This window comes from Spea bombifrons, chromosome 5 (genome assembly GCF_027358695.1).
Source record: "Spea bombifrons isolate aSpeBom1 chromosome 5, aSpeBom1.2.pri, whole genome shotgun sequence".
NCBI lineage: Eukaryota > Metazoa > Chordata > Amphibia > Anura > Pelobatidae > Spea > Spea bombifrons.
The window spans coordinates 44,209,713-44,234,946 of record NC_071091.1 but is presented as its reverse complement, the minus strand read 5'-3'; the positions used below and the strand labels follow the sequence as shown (position 1 = coordinate 44,234,946).

Below are 25,234 nucleotides of genomic sequence, written 5' to 3'. Positions count from 1 at the left end.
GAGACGAACTGCCGCCGAGACGCCGCAGTGGAAACGCCGAAGTGCCAGGATCCACGTGAATATTCCTTCCGTACAACGTCCGCAGCGTCAGATGTTGAAACGTAGCCGTGGAAAGGGAGAGGCGTTGGTTAATAACCATAGCCCCTCCCACAACTACAGGCTAATGTACATTAGCCTTTCCATGTATAAAAGGATCTACTTCTAAAGATTTTGTGTTATCAATTGATTCATTTTTCAAAAAGAACCGTTTTACTGTGAGTCTCCTTAAACATTTCTGAGCATCTATAAATAAGTTAAAACCATTGGCTCCTTTGTTCAGTGCAAACTTCAAACCTTTATTTAAAAGTGACAATTCTGTTGGACTTAACATGTGATATGTTTATTATTTCATTCTTTTTATGTTCAGTTTTGGACATTATTTTATTTCCCTGTCCTCTGGATCCTCTGAGTATCTTGCAGTTTTTCTTTTCTTGATTGGGGAACGTGTGAACATTGGAAACTTCTTCTCGCTGTCTCTATATGCCTTATTTTTCGGGATTGCTCCCTGTCTAAAAAAGACTTCTTAAACTCATTGGATTTGTGAAGTCTACTACTATCTTTATCTTTCCATACAGAAGATGTGGAAGGGGGTGAGTATGGTCTAAATTTATCTTTTTGTTTAATTGGTAAAGTGTCTACTTTTCTTTGTTCCATTCTTCTGTGTCGATCATTAAAAATCTTTTATTGCCATGTATGTATGTTTTTCTCTTGCATATACTCAATACGAGTTTCACCTATCCTTTCGTTATCCTATTGTGTATACTGTCCCATAACATTACAACATCTTTAGGATAAAACTGTAATAAAAATATAGGGCCAATACAAACTTCAAATAATTGGAAAACACATATATATATGTATGTGCGTCAAAAACAGGCAGAGTCACTTAGATGCAAACAAAGGTAAAACATTTAATACGAACAAAAATAGAAGAAGAATATAAAAAGTAGATAACAAAAATAATACAAAATAAGTCTTACAAAACCTTGGAGAGGAATTTAGTTCATGGCATCTGTCCTATCCATTCCTGAGGATGGAGGGAGGGAGTGTTCGGGACGTGAAGAGTCCGTGGATGGCAAGTACATCTTCCTTCAACCTCTCTTCCCATGCCTCTCCCATGTCTTACAAATGCCTAGTTTATATGTGGTTTGGATAATGTTGTCAGTCTATTGGTCTTCACCTAAATGGGTGTTCAAACAGCTTACTAAGGTCTTTACACGTCTAAACCCTATTTTAGGTGTTCACTGTACACATATTGTAATGCCCTTTTACAGTCACAACTATACCATGCATTAACAAGTTACTATCCTATCTATAGAATGCCTGTTCAGCAAATCCTTCATTCCATATTTAAGGTCAAGGAAACCCTTTTCCCTATTAATATATCTTAATGATCATTTATTTATGAACAATGAGTAGATGATTATGACCACATATTTACAGATTTTTTTTAAATTTGACCACCAACTAACTCCAGACATATCATTCCATTGATGTTGAATTTGTTCTAATTCACCTTGTTTATGTTGGAAAACAATTTCTGCATCTTTCAATTGTTGATTTAATATGGCCAATAATCCCTTATCTTTCTTTATTTCCTCAGTCCATGTTTTACAAGGAAAATGGTCTATCTGTGTTAAATTAAATTGCAGAGGTAGTGTTCTTAAACGCTCTGTGCCTATAGTGGAGACATTAAACTTTTTCCCATCTCTGTTGTGAATCCTGCTGACTACGCCAATTGTTGTAGTTGTGGCCTGATTCTAACTTTAAATTATTTAATTAAGGTCATCAGGGAACCTTAATAACAACAATAAATTTTATTAAATCTATATACACTCTGTATCTTGATATACAAATGGTATATAATATTAGGTATTCCAGTCGATCATATGGTGAGAAATACTTAAATACTGTGGTGAATGGTAATTACACTTTAATGATCAGCAGAATTAAAATCACACACCAGTCTTAACAGATTGCAGTAAAATAAATAATAATACTTAGCTTCGGTAGATGGTCAGCTTACAGAGATGATGAAGAAACCCAGCAAAACAATATCAAGTGGAACTCCGGTGGTCATAATGACTACTTGATGAAACATGGGAAGGATTCTGGTCTATAACCCAGGGCGCTTACAAACAGGTGAAGCCCTCTGGATCCAGGCACCGTCAAGCCCTGGACTGAAGTTCCACTAGCACATGGTGTATGGTTCTTTTTAAGGTGTTTTTTTACTATAGTATTGATAGGTTGCTATGTAAATAGCAGCTGTATCAATTGTAAACTAGTAACAGTTTTCCCAGTTGAAAGGTTTACAATATTTCGGTTGTAACCATGCAAACCAGAATCACCAACACATCCTATACCTACACACCCTCACGTGAACTAAGCAACACCAATAACACAAGAACTGGCTGTTATCGCCTCAGGCTAGTATAGCTTGTATAGCAACTTTGTTGTTGTTGGTTAGTTCAGCCTTTATATTAAATTAATTCTGCTGTCATTCTGCTGTCTATGACGTAAATCACAAATTAGGAAAATCATTTTCATAACAATCTCCAACTTTTTCAAATCACCTTCTATGCAATATAATCCTCTGTGAAGAATTTCATTATGCATACAAGTTGACAAGAATGCTCTGACCAATGACTCTTCCTTCATTACTTCAAAACAAACTTTTCCTATCTTTACTTGAGTCATTAATTCATGCATAGATGCATCACTTTCAATCCTTGCCTCACATGATGAATGATTGTGAAAACAAGAATAATAGCCAACCTTTTCTTGCCTCGGAAGACATATTACTTTAGAAACAAAATGAAGACAAGCTGAAACATCTAATTGTTCCAGATTTTCCCCATCAAATAATAAATCCGTATATCTTAAATTATAATGAATCTAATTTGTCCAACAATGTCTCTTGATGTATCAATGTCCGATGTCAGGAGTCGATCCACTTGAACTTCTCTTATCTTATTCGATAACAATGTCTTCCCTGGTAACTCCTTTGTCTGATCATGAATTCCAATTGGCTTCTGGTACAGATCAAACAACACAGCTATCAAAAAAACTCAGCACCAACAACCATGGAAGTAATATGTAGCACGCTATCTTGATGTCACGCTTCTTGTATTGCTGTTTCAGCAATGAACAAGGATCATAACTTGACCCATTGTGTTGATTATTTCAAACGGTCCTTCCCAATTGCTTTCCCAAGGTCCCGCCTTCCTAAAAGTCTTAATCATTACTGATGTTCCTCTCACAAATTTAGAAGAGTGAGGCGGTACCATACGCTGCATTATAGATGCTGCGTGAGGAAGGATTTTTTTAAATTCTCCTGAAGTACCTGTAACCACTTAGTTCTTGTAATGGCATCTTTCTGTGGAGTAGACAAAAACGGTTCATGAGGAAAGATCAATGGCATTTTCCTCCCTGTCATTAATTCAAAAGGTGTATACTGGGTAGTTGAGGAGCTTGTTCCCCTAATATTCATCAATACCAGAGGTACTGCATCAACCCAACTATTTCCTTTATCAAGTAACATTTTTGCAATTCTAGACGTAATAGTTCTGTTCATTCTTTCTACAATACCTGCGGTCTGAGGATGGTATGGAACATGGAACTGTTGACGTACCCCCAGGATCACACAAACAGCCTGCATGACTTTGCCAGTAAAATGGCTTCCTCTGTCAGAAGAAATCATCCTTGGGATTCCCCAAGTACAAAATACATGATTCACTAATGCTTTTGCCATAGACAAAGCATCATCTTTCCTGACAGGCAACAGTTCTACCCACTTAGAAAATACATGTGCCACAACCAATGCATACCTTGTTTACCTGAAGGTAGGGGACCTATGTAGTCAATCTGCAATGTAGACCACGGACCGTCTGCAGGTGCAATTCTTAGAAGTGGAGGCTTTTGTCCTTTAGGCCTGGGGTTTACTTGAGCACAAATGAGACATGACTGAACAACATTTTGTACAGAGTCCTCCATTTTGTCCCAATAAAACTTCTCTTTGAGGATTTCCAGCAACTTTTGCTGACCCACATGACCTAAGCTTTCATGATTATAGCGGGTGAATTCCATCTGTAAGTGTTTAGGCACAACTGGAATTAAATTACCTTGCATCTCATAACAAACCACTCCATTTTCACAAACAAAGGGAGGTGTTATTTTATTCTTACATTCCACAATGAACGGATCTTTCATCTGTTCATCGCTGAATGAAGGTAGATTTGCTTCCTTACTCTTTACTGGTAGTACTTCCAACGGTTCTAGTTCCATCACTATCTCTCCTATCAAAGCTGCTTTCTTTGCTAAAGAATCTGCTTTCTCATTTCCCAAAGCTAAATCACTAGTTCCTCTGCTATGGCCTGGTACCTTGACAATAGCATATCGTTTAGGATTTTCAGAAGCAAGCTCAAAGATAGTCTGCAATGTATCAACATGACATAAGATTTAAGTTAGATGAATCCACAAAACCTCGTTTTTTCCACACTGGTAAGTAGTCTGTTAGTGAACTAACGACATATGAACTATCGCTATAGATTACCAAAGGATCATTGTTTTCTTTCTCGTTAATTTCCAATACTATTTTAACAGCTTCAATGTCTGCTCTCTGGGCAGAAAAATGTCCTGGTAGTCTATGTTGAATAGCTCGACCTTTCTTTGGAAATCAAATGGCATATCCGGTATAGTACTGTCCTTTCAAACAAAATCTAGAACCATCTACAAATACTGGTTCATCAGTTTCCTCTACTTCTTTCTAAAAAGAGATGGAAATCCCCCTGAAATGTCTCAACACACTCATGTGATTCGCCCTCATATTGCATTAGTTGAGGGAGCACATATTTAGCTTTATGATCCACTTCCATCTGTTTTGGAGACAAAGACAACAACCAATGTGCAAATCTTTGATGTGACACTCCTGGGATACTTTTTTCAAGAAGCAATTTCAACGTGGAGTGAGGAGTCTGCAGAATTAGTTTGTTAAACCAAACAATATGTTCAGTCGCCTTAACTGCAAAGTGTACACCCACCAGATGTCTTGCACACGTTTCAAACCCTTTTTCTACAGGTGAAAGGAGTTTGGAAAAATAGCCAGCTATTCTCCATTCCTTTCCCTGTAGATGCAGTAAAACTGCTGAGACAGCCGTCTCTGAGGTATGAACTTGTAAAGCAAAAGGCTTAGATGTATACACAGTTGTCAAAGCTGGTGCTCTCTGTAAATCAAGTTTTAGTTGCTCAAACGCTTTCTGCTGCTCATCTCCCCATGGACCAAATGAATTGTCATCATCAGTACTTTTTAGTAAGTCATATAAGGGTTTAGCTTTTTCAGCAAAGCCCTCTATGAAATCTCTAGAAAAATTTACAAGTCCCAGGAATTGTCTTAAAGCTTTGAAAGTTGTAGGTACAGACAAAGCTGCTACTGTTGCTACTCTTTCCTGCAAAGGACATCTCTGGCCTGGACTTATCAAAAATCCGAAGTACTGAACCTCTTGTTTCAGTAATTGGACCTTCCTTGGATTTAATTTCAATCCTGACTCATACAACAGATCAAACAATTCTGCTAACAAGGGGAGGTGTTCCTCTCTACTCTCTGTTGCTAACAAGATATCATCAACATACTGCAGAATACAATCTTGCCTTGAGAATTTTGATAACACTTTTGCCAATGCCTGATGAAACAGACTAGGTGACATGTGCGCCCCTTGTGGTAATCTGCAAAATACATATTGCTCATTCAGAAAAGTAAAAGCAAATTTGTATTGACAACTGCTCTCTATACTGAATACTCTGAATACTGAAAAAAACATTACTGATATCCAGTACCGAGAAAACCTTTGCCTTAGCATTCAATCGAGACATGATGTCGAGGGTATCTGCTACAATTGGCGCCACATTTGGGGTACATTTATTAAACATATGCAGATCTAGAAACATTCTATAAGATTTGTCTGGTTTCTTAACTGCTCATAACGGATAATTTGTCACTGAATTTGATTTGCGTATGACGCCTTGTTGAAGTAGTTCTTCAATAATTTTGGACAAAGGCTCAATTGAATCCGGAGGCAATCGATACTGTTTCTGAGCTATGGGATCTGTTCCTTCCACTTTGACAACAACATCTTTCATCGTCCCTACCGCATTCTTAGACTGAGCCCATAACGAGGGATGTTTCTGCACAATTTCTACAAGAGTCAAGTCATCAAAATCCATTTGTTGCCAAACATGATTTGGGGATACCTCCTCAATTAAATTGATGACGGCCACTATACTATAGTCACTTGGATCTATTACTACAGGCCCTTTAAGGTTATTACTTCTCCAAATCGCTTGATTCCCTAAGTCAATGACCCAACCTCTTTCTCTCATTACATCAGCCCCTAAGATATTTTTTGAGCTAGGACAATGCCAGATATCATTTTCGGTACACAAATAGCCAGGAATCTCAAACAAAACACCAGTAACCAAAGTTGCTGAAGTATTACCTTTTCCACTAAAACCTACAATCGTGCAAACAGGTGAGTTAGATGTTATAGGTAATGCTTAGTTAGTCACACTTAATTGAGCTCCTGTATCAATTAAGAATGTAATCTCTTTTCCCTGTAATTTTCCCTTGACATATGGTCTGCCACAGTTGTCAGTTGACACCGGAGCTACATAGGTCAACTTACAGAGTGATTGATTCTTATCTAGTCACTGAGAGGGTGTCAGACCCCCCCCTGACATTCTTTCCTGTTACATTTATAGCAGTGCTATTTGTTATGAGCTCTCGCACCTGTCTTATTAGTGGAGTGTATGGGGACGTTGACTTAAACTGTTCACCAGTAGGTGGGGCTGTTGGAACCAGCCCATTCTCTTTCCCAAAACATTGTGTTCTGGGACAAAATTTCTATTTTTAAGAAATTGTCTACACTGCCACTTCAAATGTCCTTTCTTACCACAATGATAACAACTGACATTTGGTCTAGTTATTCTTTGGTTAGTAGTATCAACTTGTTCAGAATTAGTAGGATTAGTTTGTGGCTTGGAACAGTCATTAGTTCGTCTGTCTATATCTCTCTCCAAGTCCTCTAATTGCTGAGCTAAAACAAAACAGTTGGGACAGCTGTTAACGTCGTCAGTACTGTCATCAGGGTTAGATTCTGGTACAACTTTGTTGATCATGCAAATACTTTGTCTAGGTTGTAAATCCTCCACAATCAATTCATTAAACGTGCTTAGGACATTTTGCAGTTTCTTCTTAAGTTTATCTATACAAAACAATTTGTTATCTATTTTCATATTCTCTAGCTCACATTGTTTGTACAAACTAGCCCATAACTGTGCATTAGTAGGACAATTATCAAATTGAAAAGTTATACTACTTTTTTTAGCATAAGTTTTTATAAAATCCATGACTTACCCTGCTTAGTGAACTTTCCTTAAGTGGCTGTTGCTTCACGCTGTATGGCTTTCTTGCGTCTCCCGTCAATAGCGTCTCTTAGCACGTGTTGTTCCAATAAAATCTGGAAGTCTGTATTCTCAAATGTCCTTTTCTTAATTTTCTCCCGACAGTTTGCAAAAAGTGTACAGAAATATCTGCCCTTCCTCCTGAGAAAGCTGGAGGGCAAAGGTCAGGAAAAAATACGCAGGGCTGGCACGCCAGATATGTAATAAAAATATAGGGCCAATACAAACTTCAAATAATTGGAAAACACATATATATGTATGTGCGTCAAAAATAGGCAGAGTCACTTAGATGCAAACAAAGGTAAAACATTTAATACGAACAAAAATAGAAGAAGAATATAAAAAGTAGATAACAAAAATAATACAAAATAAGTCTTACAAAACCATGGAGAGGAATTTAGTTCATGACATCTGTCCTATCCATTCCTGAGAATGGAGGGAGGGAGTGTTCGGGAAATGAAGAGTCCGTGGATGGCAAGTACATCTTCCCTCAACCTCTCTTCCCATGCCTCTCCCATGTCTCACAAATGCCTAGTTTATATGTGGTTTGGATAATGATGTCAGTCTATTGGTCTTCACCTAATTGGGTGTTCAAACAGCTTACTAAGGTCTTTACACGTCTAAACCCTATTTTAGGTGTTCACTGTACACATATTGTAATGCCCTTTTACAGTCACAACTATACCATGCATTAACAAGTTACTATCCTATCTATAGAATGCCTGTTCAGCAAATCCTTCATTCCATATTTAAGGTCAAGGAAACCCTTTTCCCTATTAATATATCTTAATAATCATTTATTTATGAACAATGATTACATATCTTTGACTATTGCCTATACCAATAATTACATATGGTCCTTTTATATTACTTGGGTTAGAAGAGATGTTAAATGTGTTAGAATCTGTTACAAAAAGTCACATTTTCACAAACCATCTAAAATAGACCTCTGACATATGTATTTTCTCCCCTCCACAAATTCTTTTAATGAGCATTAGCCCAGGGTCTAACGATACCTGGAATATATATCCAACTGCCGACTAAATAGCCGGAGCTTAAAGACATAACAACAAGAGGAAGGCCTACGCACGTTGGTGGGGGAGGAGTCTAACATGTAAGAGATTGAAGCGTCTCCGTTGCATGGCGACGCCACAGATAGAAGACAAATCAACGTGTTGACATGCCGGAGGTGTACCCGGAAGTCATAAAGGACGGACAGACGTATTGGAGGCATACCCAGAAGTCTTAAAGAATGGATGGACAGGATTTAAGAACAAACTTTGGACTGCTCTGGACTATGAACACCCATTGCGGATTAGACTTTTTTTCTATTTTCATCCAAATACTGTATTGCTTGTAGCTTCCACATACTGCATCCCACAACATTACGTTTATGTTGGTTGTTATTTGGGGTGCTGAAGGTATGATTTAAAGCAGGTTTGGTGAATTAGAAACAAAAAAAGTTTTTTTGCAAAAAAGTAAGGTCCTAGGTGTAGACAGCTTCATGTTTTCATCCAAATACTGTATTGCATGTAGCTTCCACATACCGCATCCCACAACATTACTTTTATGTTGCTTGTTGTATGGGCTGCTGGCGGTATGATTTAAAGCAGGTTCGGTGAATTTGAAACAAAAAAAGTTTTTTTGCAAAAAAGTGAGGTCCTAGGTGTAGATAGCTTCATGTTTTCATCGATATACTGTATTGCTTGTAGCTTCCACATACTGCATCCCACAACATTACGTTTATGTTGGTTGTTATTTGGGGTGCTGAAGGTATGATTTAAAGCAGGTTTGGTGAATTAGAATAAAAAAAGTTTTTTTGCAAAAAAGTAAGGTCTTAGGTGTAGACAGCTTCATGTTTTCATCCATATACTGTATTGCTTGTAGCTTCCACATACTGCATCCCACAACATTACTTTTATGTTGGTTGTTATTTGGGGTGCTGAAGGTATGATTTAAACTAGACTTGCGCATTCGTCTTCGGGCGAACATGAAAACGAGCACGAAGAGGCCGTTTTTTTGTTCGTTCCGAAGACACGCTGAAGAGAATACAGTGCCGGCAAAACGTAGGAGAAGACGAAGACTCACAACCACGAAGAATCTAAGATTCTTCGTGATCGTCTTCGTTTTTGCCGCGCAGCCGCCAAAATTTCAAACAGGAGTGAGCTGATCTCGTCCAATCAGCTCACTCTTGTGACGTCACGCTAAGGGTCTCGTCCAATGCCTGTGTTGCTGTTTTTTGAATTCTGAAGGCGCCTTTATAAGACCAGAGCTTGCCTGAGAGATCCATTCATTTTTCGCTGTGACTGCTTTGGCAACACTGCTGTGCTGCATCCAAGCGTTACAGAGAGAGATTGTTCTGTTCTGTGTGAGACTGGTAAGCCTTAGCCTGCCATTTCTCACAGTGTACTTCATCCTCACTTCAGTTCTACTTAATATAATTAATAATAATAATTTGATTAATTTAATTTTTTTTAATTTAATTTGTCATCAACTGTAGTGTAAGTGCTGTTGAGTTGACAGTGCACCCAGTGCCTCAGTGGCACTGGGGTGCCCTTGCCCTGGGCTGGCACTAGTGCCTACTGCCTGTCCTGCTTAAATAAATTAAATAGAATTTATAAATAAAAATGTAATAGCATCTATAATTTAATAGTTCATTATAATATTATATATATATATATTTGTCAGTCATATATATATATACTATAGTATACTAGTGTAGAGTGTACTGTAAACATTCATCTACTAGTGTCTACATAGTTACATAGTTACATAGTTACATAGTAAAATTATATTCATTATAAAATTATATATATATATATATTTGTCAGTTATAGTTAGTAATAGTATACTAGTGTAGAGTGTACTGTAGACATTCAAGACATCTACTAGTGTCTAATCTAAAATCAGTAATATCAATAATTCCATAATTCTTATCTTAATAGTTAATTAAATTAGCTATAAATAAAAGTAATAATATTAATTAATTACTACTAGCGTATAGTTCAGCTAATCTTATTAGTACTGGTGCTGCAGCTCTATAGTTTGTGCTTTGTTTTAGCAACAGTAAGAGACCAAGTCAATTTTTCTTAATTAATCTTTCATTTTATTTCATTTGTTTTGCTCACCTCAGTCCATCAGTGAAGTGAACTTGTTGGGCTAGTGAGTGCAGCCGCATAAGTGCTGTGTTTTTTTTTGATCAGCAAGCAGTGACGTTAACTGTTTTGCAAAGATTTTCTCATTTATTTTACATTTTATTTCAATTTTATTAAAAGTACCCTTAGTGTTTTGCTCACCTCAGTCCATCAGTGAAGTGAACTTGTTGGGCTAGTGAGTGCAGCCGCATAAGTGCTGTGTGTTTTTGTTCAGCAAGCAGTGAAGCTAACTGTTTTGCTGTGACATTTTATTTTATTTCTAATTAACCTTTTCAAGAAAAATTGACTGTGTGACGAGCTGTACTAAGCAAAGCTTCAAGCTAATAGCTGTAGTACTAAAATAATTCTAATCTTCTTTAATCTTAATCTATAATATATTATAAATAATATATAACAATATAAATTCTAATTCATAATCTATAATATAAGTAATTCTAATTCTAAATTCTAATTCATAATCTATATTCTTCTATCTATAATACATAATATATAAGTACATTATTTCTAATCTATTAATATTATATAACTTAATATTAATTAATAAATCATATACTGAATCTGATTTAACCTCACTTTAGCTTAGTGGGTTTGAGAGCGTCTGCCTAGAGGTAGACTTATAGTAAGGAAATATAGCTTTAGGCTAGCATAGTAGTAGGCTAAGCTCTTAGGCCCGTGTAAATTAAAATTAAAAATAAAATACTGCTAGTTATTAAATAGCTAATCTTGAGTTAATAATTTAAATAACTTTAGCACTTTGGCAGATTGCACACAACAGCACAGTGCAGTAGTGCATAGTTTTACTTTTTAAGCAGTAGCACTGAAGAGAACTTCCTCTAATTTTTTTGTCTTTAATTCGTTTTTTTTTTTTGTTTTTTTTTTTTTTTATAGTTTTTTAAACACTACACTACACTACACACACAACACAAAATTTGAAATGGATCCTCCTTTTGGGACTAAGGAGGGACAAGCTCCATCTACCACCACCACTACCAGCACCACCACCAGCACCACCACCAGTTCTAAGATGCAGCCTTTGCGTCAGTCTAGTCGGCCAAGTAGGCCAAGCTCTCGCTTATCATTTGGGGGAAGCATTGCTTGAAGGATCATCAAGTAAAGGAAAGGCACCAAAAGCAGGCAGTAGTAGTGCGGCTAGGCCCACAAGCTCTATGTTTTTTTACGGAAAGCCTAAAGCACCAGAAGCACGTTCAAAGTTAAAGGGTAGCACAAGTAGTACCAGCCCAGTGACTAAAAAGAAGTGCCTTTTGCCCCAAGCAGCATCTTCCCCATCCACAAGCAGCATGCAAGGTACCAAGCAGAGCCAAATTGGCAGCAAGACTCAGAGGGGTCCCAAACCAAAGCGATCTCATTCCTTTGTAGGGAAAACCACCACCACCACCCCCACCTCTACCGCCTCTACCACCACTAGTGCTGCGCCTACTGTTCCCACTGGTACCGCCACGCCATGTCCTCCTAGTACCTCTAGCAAGCCACCAAGTCCTTACAAAATTTTTGTAAAGACAGTTAGAGAGAGGGCTACACATAGTGGAACTCCACCTAGCGAGGTAGCAGAGGAGCCTGAGACTGAGAGGCCAAGTGCAGAGTCTATTCTTCCTGCTCGCACTACTACTAGTCATGAGTCTCACGATGATATCAGTCTTAGCTCCAGCCTAGCAGGAATTCCATTTGATCTGGCTAATGAAGAACTAGACTATGAGCCAGAGGAAGTAGAGGAGATGAGTGGTCAGGAATCAGATTCCTCAGGGAGCAGTGTCCAAATGACTAGTGCACAATTTTCCCCTGAGCCTCCACCTTCTCCGCTACGATCATCACCATCACCACCAGCAGCAGCAGCAGCAAAACCTAGCAAATCTAAAGCTAAAGCAATTAGCAGTCCCACTATGGCCAGTACTGTTACCACCAGTCCCACCACCACTAGTTCTGCCTCTGTTCATCCACCCCGAGCAGTAGGAGCAGCACCCAAGGCACACTCCAAGGCTATGCATGCCCCAATTTGGGAGCACTTTGAAAATGTTGAAGAAGGGCGCTATGGAAAGTGCAAACATTGTGGGAAGCTTATAAGCAGAGGGAAAGTGTCTGGCCATTTTACCAGTGCTAGCATGAAGCATCACCTCAGCACTCAACACAACGCTGTGCTATTGGGGAAAGATGCAGAAGTAAAACTTAGTGCAGGCAGCATAGCTGGTGGCCGTGGAAAAACCCCAACAGCTTCTTCTTCTGAGCCAATAGCAGCAGCAGCAGCTAGTGCTGGCAGCCAGAGACCAAGGCAGGTTGGAGCACTGCATGTCCAGCCCACCCTGGAACAATTTGTGGCATTCCAATCCAAAAGGTCAATGCCCAAACAGCAGGCCAATAAAGTAACGCGACTGATTGGTCAGTTCATTGCTGTTGGAGGGGCATCCTTCTCTATGATCGAAGGGGAGCCTGTCAAACAATTGATGGCGGCTGTGGCTCCACAATATACAGTTCCGTCACGTTCCACTTTCAGCAGGAACATTGTCCCCTCATTGTATCGGTCCTGTGTTGCAGCAGTGAAAGAGGAGCTTTCCAAGGCTGCTGGTCAGTGTGTTCATTTCACTACAGATTTGTGGAGTGCACCTAGCGGCCAGCATGCCTTTCTTTCTTTGACAGCACACTGGTGGCAGCCCGGTGTGTCTAAGGAAGCTGCTGCAGCAGGCTACCGATCTTTCCTTCTCCATGCAGAAGTGATGGATGAAAAGCACACTTCCCAAAATATTCTGCATGCAATGAGGAAAATGTTTAGCCTTTGGGTGGGAGCAGAGGCGGGCACCAATGTTGAAGTTGGTTTTGTGGTAACTGACGGGGGTACCAATATGGTGAAAGCGCTGCGAGATGGTCATATTGTTTGTGTGCGCTGTGCAGCCCACATCATCCATCTTGTAGTGAAGGCAGCAATGTCAGAAGGAACTAATGTGGCAGCAGTAGTTCTGTCCCCTGCAGAAAGATCGCTGGGCACTTTCACCATAGTGTTAAGGCTAGCCAACTTTTGAGGGAAGAGCAAGAGAGGTCAGGTCTTCCCGTACACTGCCTACGTCAGGATGTTAGTACACGGTGGAACTCCACGTTAGACATGCTGGAGAGGATTTTGGAGCAGCAGAGGGCAATCCATAATCTTGCCTCAGAGCACAATATTGGGATTACCTCTCCATTGAATAGGGAGGATTGGACAGTGATCGCTCAGCTAATGGCAGTCCTTAAACCATTCAGGGATGCCACAGAAAATTTAAACTCAAACACTGCCAGTCTGGCCCAGGTAATCCCAGTGTTCTCCCATCTAGGCAGCAAGATGGATGTGTTCCTTGAAAACCGTGAGGCTGTTCAAGGTGGCACTCTACATCCTGACCTAGCAGCCATAGTCAGGAAGCTGAAGGATCTGCTAAAAGTACACCTTCGCAAACGAATGGAAGAGAGTCCCGAAATGATGCTAGCGTGCCTTTGCGATCCAAGAATTAAGGGAAAGCTAGCTTTGAAATTTAATGTTCTCAGTAGCTACCGGGAGCAATTGGTCAACAAGGTGCGTGACTGGCAGCGTAAAATGGGAATGCTGTCCGAGGAGGGAGAGGTGCAGGAGGAGGAACAGATGATGTGGTCTGCTACTCCTAGCAGCAGCATCATCAGCAGTGCCACAAGCATCACAACACAGCTGAGTGGAGCAGCTGCGTTTTGGGAAGAGGCACTTGGGAGTATAGTTGGACCATCTGACAGAGCTAGCAGCAGAAAGGAGAGTAGTGCTGCTGAAATTTACCTCTGTGAAGTTCCTTCTGCGCCTAATGTTTTTTTTTTAATATAATTTATTGGATTTTTCAAATATATAAAACACATATAAAAAAACATACACAGTATATGAAGAATATACACAATTCGTTAGTAAACTAGAGTTACAACTCTTACTGATACAAACCCATTATAATTAAGGAATAAAATGAGCTACTCAGGTCCACTTCAAATAAACTACATTAATATCCTTAAACAGTAATGAGGCATATATAAATCTTCATAATACCCTACATTCATACACATACACGCAGGACGCAAACAAACGAGAGTGGCGGTGGGAGGGGTAGAGGTTGAGTTATCGGTAACTATAATGTACTCCGAGGACACTATACCTATTGGGGTCTTTCATTTCATAAATACCTAATACAATCCACTATATGCAGACTTAAAGATCTTGAAATTTACTCCGATCTAAAAATATAACTAAGAAGTGAGATTTTAATTTCATCAATAATTAATTTGAATTCCAGGAGTAATACAAATTCAGAGAGAGACTCAAGGGAATTAAAGTTAGCACCCAAAAGAGGATATCTATGTGATAGAGATAGAATCGTTTGAATAAGTATCCGTAATATAATTACACCACAAGGACCATATCTGGTTATATCTAGACAAATTTTGATTCATCAAATAGAAATATTTCTCCATCTTAGCTTGATGGGTTATTTGATCAATTATTTCTTTCCAAGTAGGAGATTCAGCTTTCCTCGATGCTCTAGCAATACATATTTTAATAGCTAATAAGATGTTAACTGCCAATAGTTTAAATGCGCTAGTTGAAGGAGGAAGAGCTAGATGAAAAAGCCAGGTATAAGAATGGATTGAAAAGTTGCATTTAAAAATAAACGAAAGAAGCTTAGTAACTTCTAACTTAATACTATCCAGTTTGCAACATGCCCACCAAATATGCAGTTGAGTCCCCTCCTCATAGCCACATCTCCAACATAAGCTAGAGCTTGCATTAGAGAATTTACTTAGCCGGGAGGGAACTAAGTACCAGCGATGTAGCAACTTAAAAAACATCTCTTGTATATTAATTGCATGCACCGCATTCCTGACTTGTGTCCAGGAATCAGCCCAACTCTCGATAGGTAATATAACCTCACAATCAATTTGCCATTTTTCTACAGAAGCAGGTATTATGTCGTTCTTTTGCGTATCAAGATACGCTGACATCGAAGAGATTATTTTTTTTTTCTGATGCTTATTAATTAATAAATCTAATTCTGAAGGAGGATGGACCATCTTGGAATTCAAAAAGTGCTTCAATCTAATATATAAAAATAATTCTTTATCAGGAAGCTTAAATTTAGTTTGTAAGTCGGAAAAACTGAGGAATGAGTCATTCACTTGTAAATCTCCAAGAGTATTAATATTATTTGAGGTCCAATTTAGTAATTCAATATTCTGAATATAATATTTAAGGACCTTCAAAGGAGTAAGGATTGTAAATTCCGCATCTATACTTTCAAGTGATCTAAACTGATAGCTTGTTTTTATTGCGTCCATTATAATCGGATTCATAAGATTTACTTTTTTCGAAATAGAGGGGCTAAGCCAAAAGAAATTAAATAAATCATACTCGTTTGCCTGATTACGTTCGCAATACAGCCATCCCAAATTCGTATCCTTTTTAATGTCCCAAAATAGGACATGTGTAAACATTACAGCTTCGTGCAACATTCTAATATCTGGAAATCCCAGGCCCAGATATCTATAACTTCTTTTTATTATTTTCTGACTTATTCTGGATTTACCCGATTTCCAAACAAAGGAGAGAGCCATTCTAGAAAATTTATCCAAAATGTAACCCGACACTCGAAGAGGTATTGTCCTAAATAGATATATAATTTTAGGGATTACATAAGATTTTACCATATTAATTCTGCCAAGCCAAGATAACTCTATTGATTTCAATTTTTCTATAGAGGAGGCAAGATTATTGAGTACAATTTCATAATTCAAGAATACTAATTTTTTTAGATCAAACATTAATTTAATTCCAAGATAGTCCACCGACTCTTTTGAACAATCTAAATGATATTGGTCTGCAAAAAAAGTCTTTTGAGCAGAAGAGATATATGCTGAAATCGCCTGGGTCTTAGCAAAGTTCAATTTGTAATTCGAATATAGACTGAATTCTCGGATGGCTGACAGGGCCGCAGGGACTGATACCTCTGGATTTGTCAAAGTAAGTATGACATCATCAGCGTATAATGTTATTTTAAAGGATTGTTCTTTAATTCTTATCCCTTCAATATCTTGTAATGACCTAATTTGAATCGCCAAGGGTTCAATTGTTAACGCATAAAGCAGAGGTGCCAGCGGACACCACTGTCTAGTACCATTGGCGATATCAAAAAATGTAGAATTTAAAGCAGGACCTGTAACTTTAGCGGTAGGATTACTATATAAAGCCATTGTACTCGACTTGAAAAAACCCGTAATCCCTACCGCGTCCAGAGTCGCACTCAAAAAATTCAATTTTACCCTATCGAACGCCTTCTCGGCATCTAAAGCAAGAAACACTGAAGGAGTGCGAGTATAATGCACCTGCGCAATCAGATCTAATAATTTCCGAGTATTATCTTCCCTATTTCTGCCACTACTAAATCCAGATTGATCTGGATGAATCAGATCCATTATTACTTTACTTAATCTCTTTGCTAAGATTTTAGAGTAGATCTTTGCATCTACGTTTATCAAAGAGATCGGTCTATAATTTGAAAGAAAACAGGGATCCTTCCCTGCCTTTGGGATTGGACAGATAGAAGCTTGGAGAAAATCTTTAGAGGCTACACCATCTTCTCCAATCTTATTAAAGACTCTCAGCAAAAGAGAAGAAATCAAAGGATCTAACGATTTATAAAAAATTGCTGTGTACCCATCTGGGCCAGGTGATTTCCCATTCTTTAGATTTAAAATAGCTTCTCTTATTTCACGTAATGAGAAAGGTCTATTAATATATTCAGCTTTTTCTCTAGATAATTTTGGAATTGGAAGATTTTAACTTCCTCCGTTCTTTTAATGAGTAACGTCAAAAATTTCACCGGATAATCATTGGGAGCATAGGCATTAACCAAAGTGTAAATTACATTGTTTAATTTACATATCAATATAACATATCTACGGAGCGGATCACTCCCATGAAATATGTAATCAAACTTCATTTCAGTAGCCAAAATTATCGGGGCACCCCTTTTTTTTTTAGTTGATAAATTAGATGAATAAATAATAGGGTACTTTTTAAATTTCCAGTATGTAGAACCTCTATCATCCCAATGTGTCTCCTGCACAAAGCAGATCGATATCTTTTCTCTAATTAAGGTTTCATATAAATACATCCTCTTTTGAGGTGTGTTTAAACCTTGGGCATTTATAGTAACTAAGTTTATCATTTTATTTTCAACTTCACCCCATAGTGTCTGATCCAAATTCTCCCGATCCACCAGTAGCCCTCTACCGCCGACCCACCGCCACAACAACTCACAAACATACCTTTCATACTCAAGAGATACAGAAAATTATGCATCTCCAGCTCTGATACCAAAATAAAATCAGAGCACACTCAGGTGGAGACGCGAGGAGATAGAGAAATGGCGAGAAAATCATGCTGGAAAAAAAAAAAAAACACATTTCATAAAATAGAGCGCAGCAATATCGTTTCATACATTAGTACTCTATAATGATCTCGTTATTACCAAGTAAACAAATAATATAGGAGTAACACCTTACCATGTTCACAATAATAATCTGTGCTCTATTATATATTCCCTTAACATAGCTGACTCTCCAGTTAATCAATCAACTAGTCACTATATTTCAGTGTTTTACAGACCTATTTATAAAACGTTAAATATTTAGAAAAAAATTCATAAAGTGCTAATATATAGTATCCATTCTAAAATAATCATAATACTCTCAAATATCTTAAAATATAATAGCAGTGTTAATATACCCTTTACAATATTCATACATATTAAACTAAATCTAATACATAAATTCGCTCAATACCTGAGCAAATCACTATAGATCTGTGCTTTAAATATCCACTTTATATAATTTCATTCTGTGCATAGTGTATCGCATTTGAAAAAAAAAAAAAAAAAAAAATCATAAGATAAGTGCACGGCGATACCGTTTCATACACTAGTAATCTATAATAATCTTGTTATTACCAAGTAAATAAGTAATTTAACAGTATCACCTACATCATATTCAAAAATGTATAATCTGTGCTCTATTTTATATTCCCTTAATGTATCTGACTCTCCAGTTCATCAATCGTAAGGTGCTAGTATATAGTGTCCATTCTAAAACAATCGTAATAGTATCAAATATAATAGAAGTGATAATATCCCCTTTACAGTATATATAGTTATTACACTAAAACTAATATTTAAATTCCCTCAATTCATGAGGGGATCACTATAAATCCGTGCTTTAGGTATCCACTTTGTATAATATTTATTCTGTGCATAAAGTGCATAATGTGTCAAGTTCTAAAAAAAAGCAAAAAATTAAAAAATAGATAAATAAATAAATATCATAAAATAGTACACAGCGATACCGTTTCATACTCTAGTACTCTATAATAGTCTTGTTATTACCAAGTAAATAAGTTATATAACAGTATCACCTATATCATGTTCAAAATTTAATAATCTGTGCTCTATTTTGTGTTCCCTTAATGTATCTGCCAGAATGTTTATTCTGTGAATAAAGTGCATACTATATCTTATTCTATATAAAAAAAAAAAAAAAAAAAAATTCGAGCATAAAAAACCGAATGCAGCTTCACTTTTGTTAATTGAGTTCTGTTAATTATGTTTTGTTAATTCTGTTCTTCAGCCTGTACTAGAAAAGCTTTTGCCTTTTCTGGGTCTTCATAAATATGTTCTTGGTGCGCCTAATGTTGATCCTCTTAGCTACTGGGATGAAAAGAAGAGTGTGTGGCCTGCACTCTCATGGGTTGCGCAGCAGCTACTATCATGTCCGCCAACCACTGTTCAAAGTGAGCGCGTGTTTTCTATGACTGGAAACATACTCACAGCGCTCACGCATGGCACCTCATCTGATGGAGCAGATTGCCTTTCTTAAATTCAATCTGCCCAAGTTGGGTTACCCAGCTCTTAGCTTGGAAAGTAAATTTTTTTTTCTCTCTAATGTTTAAGGCAGTTTCTCCCACTGGTTGCACGTGTTTGTGGTGTAGCAACATCTGCTACCTCCGCCGGCGTAGCCAATTTACGCTAGGGCCTAGCGTCTGAGTTCTGTAAGTCCGCTCCCAAACGCCATGGACTGACAGACTTTCATGCTTTGCCCTGGGGTGAAACAGGTGAGCGGGTCGTCAATTGCCCACTCATTCACCTTTCCCAATTCTGCTGCTGCTGGTGCCAGCGTCTCTTCTCTGCCAGTTCGCTTCCTGGCTAGTGTCATGCCTCAAATGTCCCTAATGGAGAGGGTAGTTTCTCCCCCCTGGTTGTACTTGCTATGGTGTGGCAATGCCTGCTACCTCCGCCGGTGTAGCCAATTTACGCTAGGGCCTAGTGTCTGAGTTCTGTAAGTCTGCTCCCAAACGCCAAGGACTGACAGTCTTTGGATGCTTTGCCCTGGGGTGAAACAGGTGAGCGGGTCGCCAATTGCCCACTCATTCGCCTTTCCCAATTCTGCTGCTGCTGGTGCCAGCGTCTCTTCTCTGCCAGTTCGCTTCCTGGCTAGTGTCATGCCTCAAATGTCCCTAATGGAGAGGGTAGTTTCTCCCCCCTGGTTGTACTTGCTATGGTGTGGCAATGCCTGCTACCTCCGCCAGTGTAGCCAGCTTACGCTAGGGCCTTGTGTCTGAGTTCTGGAAGTCCGCTCCCAAACGCCAAGGACTGACAGTCTTTGGATGCTTTGCCCTGGGGTGAAACAGGTGAGTGGGTCGTCAATTGCTGTAAGAAAATATATAGGGCCAAACACAAACTTCGTATCAGGAACAACACATAAATATGTATGTGCGTCAAAAATAGGCAGAGTCACTTAGATGCAAACAAAGGTGAAACATTTAATACGAACAAAAATAGACGAAGAATATAAAAAGTAGATAACAAAAATACGAAACAAGTCTTACAAAACCTTCAAGAGGAATTTAGTTCATGACATCTGTCCTATGCATTCCTGAGGATGGAGGGAGGGAGTGTTGGGACGTGAAGAGTCCGTGGATGGCAAATACATCTTCTCTCGACCTCTCTTCCCATGCCTCTCCATGTCTTACAAAAGCCTAGCTTATATGTGGATTGGATAGTGATGTCAGTGTATTGGTCTTCACCTAATTGGGTAAACATGCTCACTAAGATCTTTACACGTCGAAACCCTGTTTTAGGTGGTCGCTGTACGTATATTGTAATGCCCTTTTAGAGTTACAACTATACCATGCATTAGCAAGCTACTATCCTATCTATAGACTGCATGTTCAGCAAATCCTTCATTCCATATTTAAGGTCAAGAAAACCTTGAAACCTACCATTGAAACATATTAATATATCTTAATTATCATTTATTTATGCCCAATGATTACATATCTTTGACTATTGCCTATACTAATAATTTCATATGGTCCTTTATCATATTCTTAAGGTTAGAAGAGATGTTAAATTTTACAATTCCCCCTGATGATAGGATAATATCCTTATCATATATTTTCATGTATACACATTTACTCACCATTCGTATCACATCCGTATCACATTTATACTACAATCACTTTACCTGGGACCATATGATAATCATTAGCATGAGACACCCTTTTCTCTACATTTGTTATGGAATGAGAGGATTGTGCTCTTTTTATCAATTCCCTTAATATTCCATCTCCCTTATCTACTTCATACTTAACATGCTTATATATCTTACTTATTCTACACATAAGAAAACTTTGATAAATAAAACATAATAAAACAAGTATAGCTATAATAACAATTGGATTTGACAATATATTCCCAGCTGCGGATTTTACTGAAGATTGTGACCACATATTTACTGATTTTTTAAAATTTGACCACCAACTAACTCCAGACATATCATTCCATTGATGTTGAATTTGTTCTAATTCACCTTGTTTATGTTGGAAAACAATTTCGGCATCTTTCAATTGTTGTTTAAATATGGCCAGTAATCCCTTATCTTTCTTTATTTCCTCAGTCCATGTTTTCCAAGGAAAATGGTCTATCTGTGTGAGATTAAATTGCAGAGGTAGTGTTCTCAAACGCTCTGTGCCTATATTGGAGGCATTAAACTTTTTCCGATCTATCTCCAACTTTTTCAAATCTCCTTCTATGCAATATAAAAGATGAAGAGTTTCATTATGCATACAATTTAAAAAGAATGCTCTGACCATTACTTGAAAACAAACTTTCCCTATCTTTACTTGAGTCATTAATTCATGCACAGATGTAACACTTTCAATTCTGGCCTCATATGATGAATGATAGACAACCTTTTCTTGCCCTGGAAGACATATTACTTTGGAAACAAAATGAAGACAAGCTGACACATCTAATTGTTCCAGATTTTCCCATCAAATACAAAATCTGTATATCTTAACCATAATTAATCTAATTCGTCCAACAATGTCTCTTGACGTATCAATGTCTGATATCAGGAGTCGATCCACCTGAACTTCTCTTATCTTATGCAATAACAATATTTTCTGTGGTAAATCCTCTGTCTGATCATCAATTCCAATTGGCTTCTGGTATAGTTCAAACAACACAGCAATCAAAAAACTCAGCACCAACAACCATGGAAGTAATATGTAGCACGCTATCTTGATGTCGCGCTTATTGTATTGCTGTTTCTTTGGAGGTTCTCTGTCCAATAGTAAACAGTTTTGTTTCTCCATTTTCTTGCAGAACTGTGTTCCTGCAAGAACAGAATTTAGTTAGAAACATATACTTTACACTGGTCAACATGTACCCACAGCTTCTGCTGCCTATGGGTATTTTTCACAGTCTTTTCTGTTCTTTGAACAAGGATCTTGACCCATTGTGTCGATTATTTCAAACGGTCCTTCCCAATTACTTTCCCAAGGTCCCGCCTTCCTAAAAGTCTTGATCATTACTGATGCTCCTTTCACAAATTTAGAAGAGTGAGGCGGTACCATACGCTGCATTCTAGACGCTGCATGGGGAAGAATTGTTTTTAAATTCTCCTGAAGTACCTGTAACCACTTAGTTCTTGCAATGGCATCTTTCTGTGGAGTAGACAAAAATGGTTCATGAGGAAAGATCAATGGCATTTTCCTTCCTGTCTTTAATTCAAAAGGTGTATACTGGGTAGTTGAGGAGCTCGTTCCCCTAATACTCGTCAATACAAGAGGTACTGCATCAACCCAACTATTTCCTTTATCAAGTAACATTTTTGCAATTCTAGACTTAATCGTTCTGTTCATTCTTTCTACAATACCTGCGGACTAAGGATGGTATGGAACATGGAATTGTTGACATACCCCCAGGATTGCGCAAACAGCCTGCATGACTTTGCCAGTAAAATGGCTCCTTCTGTCAGAAGCAATCATCCTTGGGATTCCCCAAGTACAACATGATTCCTTAATGCTTTTGCCGTAGACAAAGCATCATCATTCCTGACAGGCTACAATTCTACCCACTTATAAAATACATTTACCACAACCAATGCATACCTGAGACCTTGGTTACCTGAAGTAGGAGACCTATGTAGTCAATCTGCAGTATAGACCACGAACCATCTGCAGGTGCAATTCTTAGAAGTGGAGACTTTTGTCCTTTAGGCCTGGGGTTTACTTGAGCACAAATGAGACATGACTGAACAACATTTTGTACAGAGTCCACCTTTTTGTCCCAATAAAACTTCTCTTTGAAGTTTTCCAGCAACTTTTGCTGACCCACATGACCTAATCTTTATATCTTATAGCGGGTGAATTCCGTCTGCAAGTGTTTAGGCACAACTGGAAGTAAATTACCTTGCATCCCATAACACACCACTCCGTTCTCACAAACAAAGGGAGGTGTTATTTTATTCTTACATTCTGTAATGAATGCATCTTTCATCTTTATCGATGAATGAAGGTAAATTTGCTTCCTTACTCTTTACTGGTAGTACTTCTAATGGTTCCAGTTCCATCACTATCTCTCCTGTCAAAGCTGCTTCCTTTACCAGAGAATCTGCTTTCTCATTTCTCAAAGCTAAATCACTAGTCCCTCTGCAATGGCCAGGTACTTTGACAATAGCATATCGGTTAGGATTTTTAGACGCAAGCTCAAAAATAGTCTGTAATGTATCAACATGACTTAAGATTTTGTTAGATGAATCCACAAAACCTCGTTTTTTCCACATAGGTAAGTAGTCTGTTAGTGAACGTACGACATATGAACTATCGCTATAGATTACCAAAGGATCATTATTTTATTTCTCATTAATTTCCAATACTGTTTTAACAGCTTCAATTTCTGCTCTCTGTGCAGAAAAATGTCCTGGTAGTCTATGCTGAATAGCTCGACCTTTCTTTGGAAACCAAATGGCATATCCGGTATAATATTGTCCTTTCAAACAAAATCTAGAACCATCTACAAATACTGGTTCATCAGTTTCCTCTACTTCTTTTCTAAAAAGAGATGGGAAATCCCCCTGAAATGTCTCAACACACTCATGTGATTCGGACTTATCAAAACTCCCAAGTACTGAACCTCTTGTTTCAGTAATTTGACCTTCCTTGGATTTAATTTCAATCCTGACTCATACAACAGATTAAACAATTCTGCTAACAAGATGAGGTGTTCCTCTCTACTCTCTGTTGCCAACAAGATATGATCAACATACTGTAGAATACAATCTTGCCTTGAGAATTTTGATAACTTTTGCCAATGCCTGATGAAACAGACTAGGTGACATGTGCGCCCCCTGTGGTAATCTGCAAAATACCTATTGCTCATTCAGAAAAGTAAAAGCAAATTTATATTGACAACTCCTCTCTATCTGAATACTGAAAAAACATTACTGATATCTAATACCGAGAAAAACTTTTTAGCATTAGCATTCAGTCGAAACATGATGTCGGGGGTATCTGCTACAATTGGCGCCACATTTGGGGTACATTTATTAAACATAATAAATGTACCCCAATCTAGAAGCATTCTATAAGAATTATCTGGTTTCTTAACTGCCCATAACGGATAATTTGTCACTGAATTTGATTTGCGTATGACGCCTTGTTGAAGTAGTTCTTCAATAATTTTGGACAAAGGCTCAATTGAATCTGGAGGCAATCGGTACTGTTTCTGAGCTATGGGATCTGTTCCTTCCACTTTGACAACAACATCTTTCATTGTCCCTACCTCATTATTAGACTGAGCCCATAACGAGGGATGTTTCTGCACAATTTCTACAAGAGTCAAGTCATCAAAATCCATTTGTGGCCAAACATGATTTGGGGATAGCTCCTCAATTAAATTGATGACGGCTACTATACTGTAGTCACTTGGATCAATTACTACAGGCCCTTTAAGATTATTACTTCTCCAAATCACTTGATTTCCTAAGTCAATGACCCAACCTCGTTCTCTCATTACATCAGCCCCTAAGATATTTTCTGAGCTAGGACAATGCCAGATATCAATTTCAGTACACAAATAGCCAGGAATCTCAAACAAAACACCAGTAACCAAAGTTGCTGAAGTATTACCTTTTCCACTAAAACCTACAATCGTGCAAACAGGTGAGTTAGATGTTATAGGTAAAGCTTGATTAGTCACACT

At 38.0% G+C, this 25,234-nt stretch overlaps 1 long non-coding RNA gene across 1 annotated transcript; it reads right to left on the bottom strand.

Annotated features, from left to right (window-relative positions):
• Window positions 1–22,167: 22,167 nt before the first annotated feature.
• LOC128496848 (uncharacterized) lies at window positions 22,168–24,370 on the bottom strand. The gene is made up of 2 exons (XR_008354265.1): window positions 23,143–24,370; window positions 22,168–22,364 (listed from the first exon to the last, which is right to left on the bottom strand). It is a non-coding gene; the product is annotated as an uncharacterized LOC128496848 (long non-coding RNA).
• Window positions 24,371–25,234: the final 864 nt, after the last annotated feature.